This window comes from Ictidomys tridecemlineatus, chromosome 6 (genome assembly GCF_052094955.1).
Source record: "Ictidomys tridecemlineatus isolate mIctTri1 chromosome 6, mIctTri1.hap1, whole genome shotgun sequence".
NCBI classification, from domain to species: domain Eukaryota; kingdom Metazoa; phylum Chordata; class Mammalia; order Rodentia; family Sciuridae; genus Ictidomys; species Ictidomys tridecemlineatus.
The window spans coordinates 48174823-48188314 of record NC_135482.1 but is presented as its reverse complement, the minus strand read 5'-3'; the positions used below and the strand labels follow the sequence as shown (position 1 = coordinate 48188314).

The window sequence follows — 13492 nt, the reverse complement described above, 5'->3', positions numbered from 1 at the left end:
AGAAAATGTAAGAGGTTAAGAAAAGAAAAACGAGTGAAGAAAAAAGGATGACAGAAGAGGCACAAGGATCACAGCATTGTCAGGGTAAAATATTGGGTTCGTAGATCAGGGCAGCCTCCTATGTATAAAAGCCAATTTTAAACTTAGCACCGAATGAGACGTCTTAAAGGACAAGTCAGAGTGGGAGCAGAAACAATGAATTGCCTCGGTCAGAAATTCTGCAAGAACTGTACCACAGACTGGAACGTTTTATAGCAAACGGCAGAGAAATCAAGACACTAAGTGCTTCTTGCTGCAGTGAGAATTACTGTAATATGACTACTGCTATGAAAGAAAATTAGACTAATTTGGATTTAATCCCCAATAGACTCATATTTGAGGGAAAAATACAAAAGGAAACAGAAAAATGGAAGAACTTACATTTACGAACGGAAAGAATCTTCCCAGTTAGTGCCCGTAAGTAATGGACATTTGGAATAATTTAGCAGGCAAAATTGCCAAATCAGTGATCCTAAATTCCCTAATGAACCTATTAGAGACCACTGTGGGAAAGTAATACAAGGGTACAGCTTGATGAGTCCTGCACTACCTGTGTATGAAGTCAGCCGGCAACAGGCACAATTCTGAGGGTGGAGAATTTTCAAAAGGATTTAATTCTTCAACTTAAGTCATGTGATATTCATCTGGGAGTGTTTAAATATCTATTTGTGTGCACACACTAATGCCTCAGTCTATACCTATTAGCTATGCTTTGAATACCCACGATCATATTTAAAAAAAAAAAAACACCTAAAAATTACAACTCGATAAATTCTGCATTTGAGCAACTATCTAGCAAAAGAAACAATGAAGAGACACAATCCCAGAAGGGACAGGCTTGGGCTTCCAAAGCAAGAAAAAAAAAAAAAATAGCACTGTAGATTCCTGAATCAGCATAGGTAGGAGTCTGCTAAATGACAGCTTGCTTAGGAAAACAGGTGTCCTACCTGAGCAGATTGCAAGGGGGACACAGAGTTCAGCTCAACAATCTGCACTTCTTCTGTGCAAGGCCCTTAGCTAAGTACTTCAAGTTAACAGAGGGCCAGATGAATTCCCTCTCCTTAGTCCCCCTGTGCCAATCTCCTTTCTTATTTTTATAATCATCACCACTTATGTTTGATAAGTGTGTTCCACAGGTGTCAGAGTTAGGAAACAGAATCAATAAGGCTGAAAATTCAATACAGCTTAATCCATGACCAAAATGGGAAATTATTTTTAGATATTTTTATTTGCAAAGTTTGATCTTGCATTGCTGTCTCACAGTTTAGGCATTGTTGTGGTTTACATATGCGGTGTCCCCAAAAGCTCATCTGTGAGACAATGTAAGAAAGATTAGAAGTGAAATGATTGAGTTATGGGAACCTTTACTAAATCGGTGCATCAATTCTCTGTTAGGGATGAACTGGGTGTGGCTGGAGGAGGTGGCTTATTGCAGGTGGGCCTTTTGGGTATATATTTTGTGAGCTAAACTTAGTCTCTTGCTTTCTGATAGCCATGTCCTGAGCTGCTTTCTTCCTACATGCCCTTCTACTATGATGTGCTGCCCACCTTGGGCTCAGAGAAGTGAAGTCAGCTGTCTATGGACTCAGACTTCTGAAACCCTGAGCCCCCAAGTAAACTTTTCCTCCTCTAAAATTATTGTTGACAGGTCTTTTGGTCACAGCAGCAAACAAACGAAAACAAACTGACTAAAACAGGCATATGAATTATTTTCCATTCAAAAATCATATGAACACCTCAAGCAGGAGTTACCCAAGTATGGAGAATAAAATGCCCCCTCAATATATAATCAAAGGAAAACCTCGACGGCTTGTGAATTTAATAATAATAGGCTCCTGGCATTGATTAGCAAATAAAGCAAACCTTCAGAAACTTTCGATCTCCAAAACTGCTATTTCAAATATAAAGCCATGGAGTTTATTCTTATTAGGGAATAAAAAGGTGCTTCAAATTTGGGTGCCTTTGGGGGTGGTGGCTTTTCATTGTTCGTGAAATTGTGAAAACTCACTATTTTTCTAATGTTAATCTACTGAGGAGTGACTAGGAAACAATGTAAGCAACCGCTTTAAAGAAAGAATATTTGTCCTCGTTAAGAGCAGGGAAGGAACAAGATCATTAGACAATGACAGCAAGGGCTGTGCTGTTAATGAGGCATATGTAAAATTTTTCCTAGCTGATTGGTCGACATTTTCCTTGCCAGTGATGTTATTATTCACCTTGTAAAGTGAAATCCTTTCTCATCAGAGCATAGTATTAACTCAGAAATATCTAGGATTTTTCACAGTACTGAGCATCTGTTTAGATCAAAATTAACTAAATTCCTACTATGTGCCAGACTGGATAGAACAAGAGTGCTAACCCTCTAATTTCAGGCCACTTGACAGGCAGGAAAGGGTAGGCCTTAGGGCAGCCTCTGTTTTTTTTAATGTCTGTCCAACAAGACTACTGTCAATACTGTCAAACACACACAAACAAGCCCAATAAGCCTTTGTTTAAAAAACTGTCTAGACATTGAGTGACTTTTTTACAGTAAGTTAAAATATAGAAAATATTCCTATAAACTTTAAGAGTTGCTGAATAAAACACAGGACACCCATCTAAATTTGAGTTTCAGGTAAGAAGAAGTAAAATTCTTGTATAAGCATATTCCAAACACTGCACGGCGAAAAGAAATGAAAACTAAAGATCTGAGTGACTCAGATATAATGGATGCCTCCTGTGTGTTTCCTTTCCCCCTTCCTCCTCTCGTTCCTCATTGCTCTGCTCAGCTATACCAAATTAAAGTTTTCTATACCTCCATATTATAGCCCCAATCGTTTTCATTTGCCCAAGTAGAATCAGGATGTTTTCTTTATCTCTGCAGCTATGCCCTTCCAGCATGGAGATTAATTTGAAGTGCTTTGAAGTCCCTTCACTGTGAATAAACAGGTAAAATGTTTTTCTCTAAAATAAAAATACATGGCTTCATAGAAAAATATTTTAAGTGAATAAGATTAGTCAGAAAACTTAAGCATCTACAATACCTGCTAATAACATTTCCATATTTTCTATCAGTTCTCTTACATAGTTTAATAATTCATATCTTATACTTTATACAAAATTTTTATGCATGCAAAATATATATTGTACACATGATTTTATTGGGTAGATATCCCGTGATTTGATGAATTACTTGTCCATCTTCCTGAGAGCTGTTTCTGGGACAGGACTATCTTCATTGAATCCTAACACCTCCACTCCTGGCTGCGTGGCCTTCAGTATTCCCTGTCTAGATGTGCTTAGAGTATTGTAAGTCCTAAATGAGTTAACATTAAGCATGATACTTACATAGTACTTGACATTATTTGCTATGATTATAAAATTATTTTGCATATCATTGGGGGATAAGAAGATAGAAAATTCAGAAAAAGAATGTAGATAAAGCAAAAATGTCCCAAAGAAACTGACAGGAATTTCCCTGATTCTGTCGTAAATAAAATTTGGTATAGATTTCCATAGAATGGTACATACTGATATTCAAATGCTGCTGCTGACTGAATTAATCATTGAATTGAAAAGTTAATGACTTTTAGTTTGGGTTCATAGATCACTTTTTCATTTGTTTTGATGTGTAAGATAACTCTGGAAACTAAAAACATAAAATACAGAGGATCATCAGGTTCTTGTATCCTTGGGATAAAAGAAATGGTTCAGTCTGTAGGACAACTTGTTATGATTAAATGAACGCTGCTAAACTTGTTGAAATAACACATAAATGTGTATTTGGAAATAGATTGATTTATCTGTTTGAAAGACATTTAAACTAAAATTGCCAAGAAAACACTCTGAAAGGGCCAAAGAAAATACCCAGAGAGAGCAGAGAGAAAACAAAAGCAAAAAAAGACTGGGGACAAAACTTCCTAAGCTAATTCCTGAAATGAGCACTATTCCTGAGTTAGTATCAAAATGTTTAAGGATAAAGAAAACAACTGTATTTACAATAGCATGAAATAAAATAGAAGGTTTAGGAACAACTCAATCACACAGAAATGGATTTAATCATAGGTTTAGGAATAAACTTAATCACTTAATATGTACTGAGAACTATAAAATATTGCTGAAAGGAACTAAAGAAGACATAAACAAATATAAACATATTTAGGAACTAAGAGAATTAATGTTATTAAGATGTTAAGACTACCAAAGTGTTTTACAGAGGATTGCAATCCCTATCAAAATCCTAACGGCATGTTTTGCAGAAAACAAACAAACAAACAAAACTCTCTAAAATTCATGTGCAATCTCAAGGAAACCTTATGAGCCAAACATTCTCAAAAAAGAAAAACAAATTTGGATATCTTGCCCTTCCTAATTCTAAATGTTACAAAACTACAGTATCCAAAACTGTAGGTCCTATGGGGTGGTACACTCCTGTAATCCCAGCTACTCAGGAGCTTGAGGCAGGAGAAATGAAAGTTCAAGATCAGCCTGGACAATTTAGTGAGACTTGTCTCAAAATAAAAAAATAAAAAGGATTGGGTATGTGGCTTAGTGGTAGAACACCCTTAGGTTCAATTCCTGGTAAACCCCCAACCAGCGTGCGCGCACGCGCACGCGCACGCACACACACACACACACACACACACACACACACACTCGCGCAAACAATGTAGCACTGGCATGAAGACAGACATAGAGATCCATGGAATAGAGTAAGGAATCCCAAAATAAACATTCACATATATGACCAACTGTTTTGCAATATAGGTGCAAAGACCATTCCATGGAGAGAAGACTGTCTTTTCAACAAATTGTATTGGGAAATCTGGATATCCAGAGCAAAAGAATGAGATTCGACTATGCCATATATATCTTCACATGGCATAAAAATCAACTCTAAGTGGGTCAGTGACTCAAGAATTAGACCAGAAACTTTGCAACTGCTAGAAAAAAAACATAGGCTCAACTCATAAATATATTAGTGCAGGCTCCAACTTCCTTAATAAGACCCCTAAAGTCAAGTAAAACTAAGAATCAATAAATGGGATGGCTTTAAATTAAAAAGCTTCTGTACAGCAAAGGAAATCATTAAGAGCATGAAGAGAGAACCTACAGAATAGGAGAAGATCTTTGCCAGCTGCCCTTCCCACAGAGAATTAATATCCAGAATATATAAAGAACTTAAAAACTTCAACATTAAAAAAAATCAATAAATGGACAAATTGAGAACAGACACTACTCAAAAGAAGAACTACAAATGCCCAACAAATTGTACGAAAAAATATGCAACATCTTTAGCTATCAAGGGAATGCAAATCAAAACTACACTGAGACTTCATCTCATTCCTGTTAGAATGGCAATCATCAAGAATACAAATAATAATAAATGTTAGTGAGGATGTGGGGAAAAGGAACGCACACACTGTTGGTGGGAAATGTATAGTACAACCACTTCGGAATGCAGTATGAAGATTTCTTAAGAGCACAAGTAAAAATAAATTTAAAAAAAATTTCAACAGAAAAAAAATTTGGGAATAGAACCACCATATGACCCAGCTACCCCACTCCTTGGTATTTATCCTAAAGAACTAAAATCAGCATACCATAGTGATACAGGCATATCAATGTTTATAGCAGCACAATTCACAATAGCCAAGTTACAGAACAAGCCCAGGTGTCCATCAACAGATAAATAAAAAAAATGTGGCATATATACACAACAAACTTTTATTCAGTCATAGAAAAGAATAAGATTATGGCATTTGCTGGTAAATGGATGGAAATGGAGAACATTATGCTAAGTGAAATAAGCCAGACACAGAAAGTAAAGGGTTGAATGTTTTCTCTCATGCAAAAGCTATACAAAACATCAGAGTGGAGAAGGGGTGGAATCTCAAAAATAGAAGGGAGATCAGTGGAGTAAAGAAGGAAGAAGGAGAAGGTCTAGGGAAAGAGAGGAATGGTGGAATGAATTTGACCAAATTATGCTATATGCATATCTGAATATACCACAGTGAATTACTTTGTGTATATTTCTAAAGCACTAATTTTAAAAAATCTAAACAAATAGAAATAAAAGAAAGAAGATGGGGGGAGGGAAGAGGTGAGATAAAGAGGAAGTATTGGGGACTGAAGTGGAGCAAATTATATTCCATGCATGTATGATTATGTCAAAATAAACCCAAATATTAAATATAACTATAATGCATTAATAAAAAATAAAAATGCATTGAAAACCTAATGTTACAGCTAAAACCCATGATAAAACAAAACAAAACAAATTAATTAGGGGAAAACTTCATGATATTGGATTTTGTAATAGTTTGTTAAATATGCTACCAAAAACATAGGCAACAAAAGTAGAAATAAACTGGACTATATTAAAATTTAAAAATTTTTATGCATGAAAGAATATAATCAATAGAGTGAAAAGGCAATCCTGTGAATGTGAGAAAATATTTGCAAATCAAAGATCTAATAAAGGGTTAATATTCGGAATACATTTAAAAATTTCCTACTATTAAACAACAAAAAACCAAACAACCTAAATTAAATGGGCAAAGGACCTGAATAGACTTTTCTCCAAAGTTATAGAAATGGCCAATTATTACATAAATATATTCTCAACATGTCTAATCATTAGAGACACGCAAATACCACCACACATCCATTATGATGGTTACTACTACAATAACAATCAACAAAAATAAGTGTTGTCAAAGATGCAAGGAAATTGGAACCCTTGTGCATTGTTGGTAGGAAGGTAAAATGGTATAGCCACACAGAAAATAGCATGATTGTTTTGAAAAAATTAAAAATAATATTACTATATGATTCAGCATTTCTATTTCTGGAATTATCCTTCTTCCACTTCCAAAAGAATTGCGGGTGGGAGTAGTAAAGAGATCTTTCTATACCCATCCTCATAGCAGCATTTTATTTATTTATTTATTTAATTTTTTTTTATTCATTGTTCAAAACATTACAGAGCTCATGATAAATCATCTTTCATACATTTGACTCAATTGGGTTTTGAACTCCCATTTCTACCCCAAATACAGATTGCAGAATCACATCTGTTACATACTCACATTTTTACATAATGGCATATTAGTGACTGTTGTATTCTGCTACCTTTCCTATTCCCTACTATCCACCCTCCCCTCCCCTCTTTAAAAATGTTTTTTTTAGATGTTGATAGACCTTTATTTTATTCACTGCATATATTTGTTTGCAGTGCTGAGAATCGAATGTAGTGCCTCACATGTGCTAGGCCAGTGCTCTACCACTGAGCCACAACCCCAGCCCCCACAGCAGCGTTTTTCACAATAGGAAAAAACATGGAAGCATTCTAAGTATTCATCAATAAATAAATGGATAAAATAAGGTATGTAGATACAATGGAATATTATTCAGTCTTTAAAGAGAAGGAAATTCTGATGCATGCTAAAACATGGTTGAGCCCTGAAGGCATTACACTAAGTTAAAAACAATAGTCAGACTCATAAAAGACTAACCACTTTTATGGGTTACCTAGACTAGTCAGATTCATAAAAACAGAAAGTAGAGTGGTGGCTGCCAGGAGCTAGAAAGATGGAAATGAGGAATGATTTAAAGGGTATAGAGTTATAGTTATGTCCAATGAAAAGAGTTCTGATGATGTGTTGTATATTAATGTGAGTGTACTTAACACTGATCTGGACAGTTAAAAATGGTTAAGATGATAAATTTTATGTTGTGTACTTTAGCTGTTTTACCAACAAAACTAAATAAAGATATATACAATGAAAATGTTAAAGTCATTTCTAGCCCCTGGCAGCCACCACTCTATTTTCTGTTTTTATGAATCTGACTTTTTATAACACATGTTTTCTGGCCTTTATTTTGGGGTTCCCCTTCTTTCTTTTTAAATCATTAAGTTCCTGTCTTTTCAATAAAACTGCAATTTTCATAGGCTCGAGGACTAGGTCCTTTGATTTGGACACACAGTAGACTTATAATAAATCTTTGATAGTTGACTGAAATAAAATTAACATAATAATGTTTGGTTAATCTTCCTTCAAGCCTCCAACATTAATACCCTCTAGTCTACCTGAGCATAATCAGTAGGCAGAGGAAAATCTCTATCCTGTGGGAACATGTATTCTAAAAAACAGAAAGGCCTGAACAAGAGGACTCTATTTTAAATTCTCTTAATGAAGTGCCCAGAAGACTACTGAGGCTAATAAACTCCTTACCTCCCAAACTTTCAAGGGCAGAATACCTTGGCACCTAGCTACTCTAAACCCCTGCTCCTGCTTCTATTCCTCTCCTATACAGACCATCTGCTTGTCTTAACTGGGCTATTCATCATTAGCCAAAAGTGAAACACAGATTTGGCTTCCAAGCCGTTGTTCACTGTTTCTCCTGCCCAACCCAACTAAGCTCATGTCTCCCTCCTTGCAAAAAGTGTTCCTCATGAATTGTCCTTGAAGACTGCCATCTTTGGCGATTACTACCATCTCTGATTCTCATTCACATGTCCTCCTCTCTCAAAAAGATCTACTCACAAGTCCTAAATTTCTATCCAACCATCTCCCTGGCATTTCCACTTGAATATCTCAAAGTCACTCCATGCCCCACTCTGAACATAAAACATTATCTCAGCAACTAGGGCCCCTGCCAGTTTTCAGTCTTGCTGAAGGTCCTCTATTAACAAGCCAAAAATATAGGAGTCATCTCCATGCCCTGTTTCCATCATCCCCCACATGGATCTATCATGGAATTATGTACCTCCTACATATCTCTGTATCCACTAACTTCTTGCTGTCTCCACCAACAATCTAGTCCAGTAGGATTTCAAAGGTCTTATTATTTACTTATGATGAGACCAACAGATCTGGAGATGACCAATGAAAACATAGTTTAATTTGGAGGCAAAGGGTATGTTGATTACTTTGGTGGTGGTAATAGTATCACAGGTGTGTGCATACATCCAAAAACAGGAAATGGTGTAAACAGACAACTTTTGTGTCTCGATTCTACATCAACCAATCTGTTTTCAAAAACACAACAACAACAACAAAAAAAAAACCAATGGTTTATTCTATTCACAGCTCTCAAGAGAAGGAGTGCATGTCACAGCATCGGGCAGGAGGACACATGGGAAATGATGAGGGTCAATCATGAGGCAGAAGGTGAGAAAGGAATGGTAGTGTTATGATTTGGATCTTAAATGATCCCCCAAACCTCATGTGTTGAAGGCTTGGTCCCCAGTACAGCAGTGTTCAGAGGTGGGCCTTTTGAGACCAACAGGATCATCACAGCTCTGACCACATGAATGGATAAAAAATTTATGGATTCATAATTTAATGCACCATGGGGAAGTGGTGGAACCTTTAGGAGGTGGAAGAAGAAGCAGTTCTTGGGGTATGTCCTTGAAGGGGATATTTTGTCCCTAGTTCCCTCCTCTCACTCTTTTTGCTTCCCAGCCATTGAGGTGAGCAGCTTGTTCACTACTTGTCCCCTGCCATGATGTTCAGTCTTGCCTCAGGCCTAAACCAATGGGGCCAGGTCACCATGGACTGACACCTCTGAAACCATGTGCCAAAATGAACCTCTTCTCCTTTGACCTGGTTTAATTTGGGTATGTTGTCACAGTGATGGAAAGCCGACTGCCACAGGAGGCAAGAGCCTTGATCGTAGTTTCTAGGGGTAAGTATGGAGAAAGCTTAGAATTGATTAGTTTGAATGACTTCAGTGGACTTTGGGCATAGAGTCTGCCTTCGTTGTCTAGTACATGGCCTTGGCATGAAGAGAAAGTGAACAGTGGTCCAGAGATTGGGAATCCGATAAGACAGATGGACGGGAGTGTGGACTGAACCAGCTGCTCCAGAAGGGGAACTTAGCCAGAGCTCCAAGACTGGTCAGGAAAGCATTTTAAAACTATCACAAGCATCTCCACCTGCTCTGTAACTTCAGCAGCCTCATAAAGGTTTCCCAGCTGTCACTCTTCTACCACTAATGTATCTACTCTGACCAAACCCCGCTTCAGGGATTTCCCATTTCCTTACACTAAAGACAAAATTCTCCAACGCGTCTATGAATCCCTCATAGTAACCTGGCCCCTTCCTTCCTTTCTAGGCACAGCTAGCTGCACCTTGCTTCCTCTGATCATATACCTTAGGTCTTTTCTATGCATAATTAACTTGTTATTTGCTTCACAAAGAGGTGCTTCCTGCTGATAAATATCTGGTGCAAGGGACATGATGAGCAATCCCAGTTATATGATTCAATTTTATTTTATTCAATTGTATAATGTTACTTAACTTTAATTAATCAGATGTTGCTATCCATTACACATACTTATCTGCACCATTAAAGTGAATAATAACAGTAAAATGGCTGAATTTATTTCCATATAATAAGTCACTTTCAGGTTAATGTCTTAAATTTGATTATCAAATTTACAATGAAAATTTTCTGGTCAAAAAATTCTTATTTCTGGAAAATTTATGAGCTTATATAGCCACAAATTCTGCTTTACAATGTGCACAACACACATCAGACTCATAAATATCTGTAAGATCCAATGGTAATATGTGAAAAACTCATTTCAAGATGAAATTTTTCCCAAAACATTTAAATGGTAGAAATAGGATATGAGTATGTTTTTTTAAATTTTTTTTTCTTTTTGTTTGATGCATTATCATTTTTGTTTTAGGAAAAAAATACATTTATTTAAGAGATAGCAGTGAGTTTCTTTGATCCTTGGATTTAACATAATTCTTTCACATTCAATTGAAATTTTGATTCTTTTACAGGAGAAAGAACTAGTCATAAGAGATATGAAATGGATCATGTATTATTTTTAAAGGCCATGATGCCAACATCATATTAAGTTTATATAATGGGTCTTTACAGAAGAATGTATAAAACCAAGTTGAAGACAAAGTTCTTTTGTAATAAACTTTAGTTCTTTGATTCCTAAATCTTCATTTATCCTTCCTTCTTTTCTTCTCCCCTTCCTTCCTTCCTTCTTTCTTTCCTACCTTTCCTGTCTGTCTCCTATCCCTTACCCTTCTTTCTTTTCTCCATTTGCTAATATGAAATCATTCTGTCTGCTAGCTAGTCATTCAGTAATTCAATGAGAAGTCATTGGGCACATTCTCTATGATGGTCACTATATTCATTCCTAAGGATAAAACAGTGAACAAAATAGAAAATAGTCCTATCAGTCCAAAAGAGTGACCAACCATCAAGCAATTATACCCCAGCATGGGAGATGCAATGGTAGGGAAAGTGTAGGGAGCCATCACAGCACATAGGAAGGATGATAACCTGAATCCATGGGTCACAAGAGGTTTTCTGGAAAAAAAAAATCTTTTAAATTACAGCATAAAAGAATTAGCTAGATGGACATTTCCATTTAATTTCAAAGTAATTAGCCAAACCTTTAATAGAACAATGGAACCTAAATCATTGCCTTCTATGAACAACTACCGACACAATTTTTTTTTTTTATTAGCTACACATGACATTACAATGATCTTGACAATTCATACATTTGAATCATTGGGGTATAATTTCTCATTTTTTTCTGAAAAAAAAACCAACAACATTTAAATGGTATTTTATTCCCTATGTTCAAAATTTTGATTTTTTTTTTAAAGGGAATGAAGAACACTAAGAGTCTTATTACTGGTGTTGTATTTCCACTAAGTTCCTTCACTAACTTCCCTCATACTCAGATTCTGTCATCCCATCTGAGTATGTTTTCCTCAGTCCCAAGTCTATATAGGAGGGAGTGGTACTTGGTGAAGAGCTTTCCAGGCTGGGATTCTCATGTTGAGTATCTGAACCTTCTTAATCCCTGTCTTCGCTATCTCCTGTCTTTCACCTGCCTACTTTCTCCCAAATCAATTCATTGTGCCCACACTGACCAGACTTGCCTTCATAACATATGTTCTACATATTTCTCTGCTTTCAACATATTTTACAGTCTTCAAGATGGCCTCTCATCTCACTGTGTTACCAGTCACACCTCCTCTCCCCAGGATTGGCTTTCCCAAGCACACCTCAGTGCTGGGATCCCTCATGCATGCTTCTTCCTGTTCAGGAACACTTGGCTTCTCCTCCCATCTGGCCATTTCTTCTATGTCCTAGAAAGCTCATCTCACATCATAATCTCCTTCATGAAGCCTGTGATTGCAGGTCAATTCAGTTTGCATGGATTCCTTTCTCTAAATATCTGCTGTGACACTTATTTTGAAACCTTGTTTTTATTATCTAAAACTACAATTGCTGTTATTTTTATTCCCTTAATGATATAGGAAATTCTGCTATATCCTAAAAATGTATTTGTCTTTCTTCCTTACCATCTCTTCAGTAGCAATGTTAAACCCATATTTTTTGATGAATCAAATTTAAAAAAAAAGATATTTATGCATGTATCCACACACATATTTTTAACCTAATTCTTAAAAGGCATATGGGCCAGCCTTGAATAAATAGACCTGAAAGAAACAAAATTTTCTCTACATCTTCAATCTACATTTCTTCTTTATTTTCAAGGATCAGGTATCTTCCAGCTGGTAGATGTAATATAGTGGAGAAAGCCTTTGGTTGGGAACCATAGCTTTCCAAGTTCAATTTCAGGTTCTGTAGTTTGCAGTTGGATAATTCTGACCTAATTTTAGTCTTTGAGTTCCATTATTTCTCTATCTACAAAATGAAGGAGGCTGGCTCAGACAAGTACCAAGTCTCCTTTTGTGTGGCCCTCTCTCGTCCAGCAAGGAGGTCCATGGATGCCCTTAATGTATGCCATGTATGCAGTACTCCAAGCACTTGTCCCCACATCCTTTCAACCTCTTTCTTATAATGTTGCCTATGCTCAACAACCCAGGAGAGAAATGCATAACCAGAGAGTGACTGGTTAAAGAGGAAGGCACAATTCAAAGCAAGATAATATCAGATGGAAGGGAGATGAATTATAGCACAAATCCAAAAAGTCAAAAATGAATTTAGAAAACTACTGTAAGGGTGAGGTAACAACTCATCTTTTGACACCTCATCCCTTGAGGAAGTCAGCTAAAAACTCTCATCCCTCATAGAGCAATGATACCTTTCATTCTTTCTTAGAGCTTTTCTTAGGAATCCAGATTTGGGTTCTTGAGGTGGGTGCACAGTTTTCAAGATCTTAGAATGCTTCTGGATTTACAGTTAGAACAACCCTCTGTTGAAAGAGGAACTGTATTCAAGACTTAGTAAGCCATCACCCTACTGTATCTGCAGGTTGCAAAGTTTTGGTGGTTTTTTGTTTTGTTTTAACATTTCACAAAAATGGATTTCAAACTTTCTACCTTGGAATCACAGATCTTGTTTTAACATTGGCCTGAGGTAGGAAAGCAATGCACAAGAAACAAATGAAACAGTTTCAGTGAAACCATAGGGTGTTCTTTACAAAACCTAGAGGTGCCTCTTAGATTCCTAGGAA

The 13492-nt window shown here is 36.4% G+C and overlaps 1 protein-coding gene and 1 long non-coding RNA gene across 5 annotated transcripts in view; one reads left to right on the top strand and one right to left on the bottom strand.

The window, feature by feature from the left end:
* The window catches only part of LOC144378622 (uncharacterized), a 33141-nt gene extending 22775 nt beyond the window's left edge, over nucleotides 1-10366 (top strand). Inside the window, exons 2-3 of the long non-coding RNA XR_013440505.1 lie at nucleotides 2903-2967; nucleotides 9114-10366. This is a non-coding gene — a long non-coding RNA (uncharacterized LOC144378622). The remainder of the gene's footprint in view (nucleotides 1-2902; nucleotides 2968-9113) is intronic.
* The window catches only part of Grip1 (glutamate receptor interacting protein 1), a 666343-nt gene that overhangs the window by 406943 nt on the left and 245908 nt on the right, over nucleotides 1-13492 (bottom strand). The gene's annotated exons all lie outside the window — the stretch shown is intronic.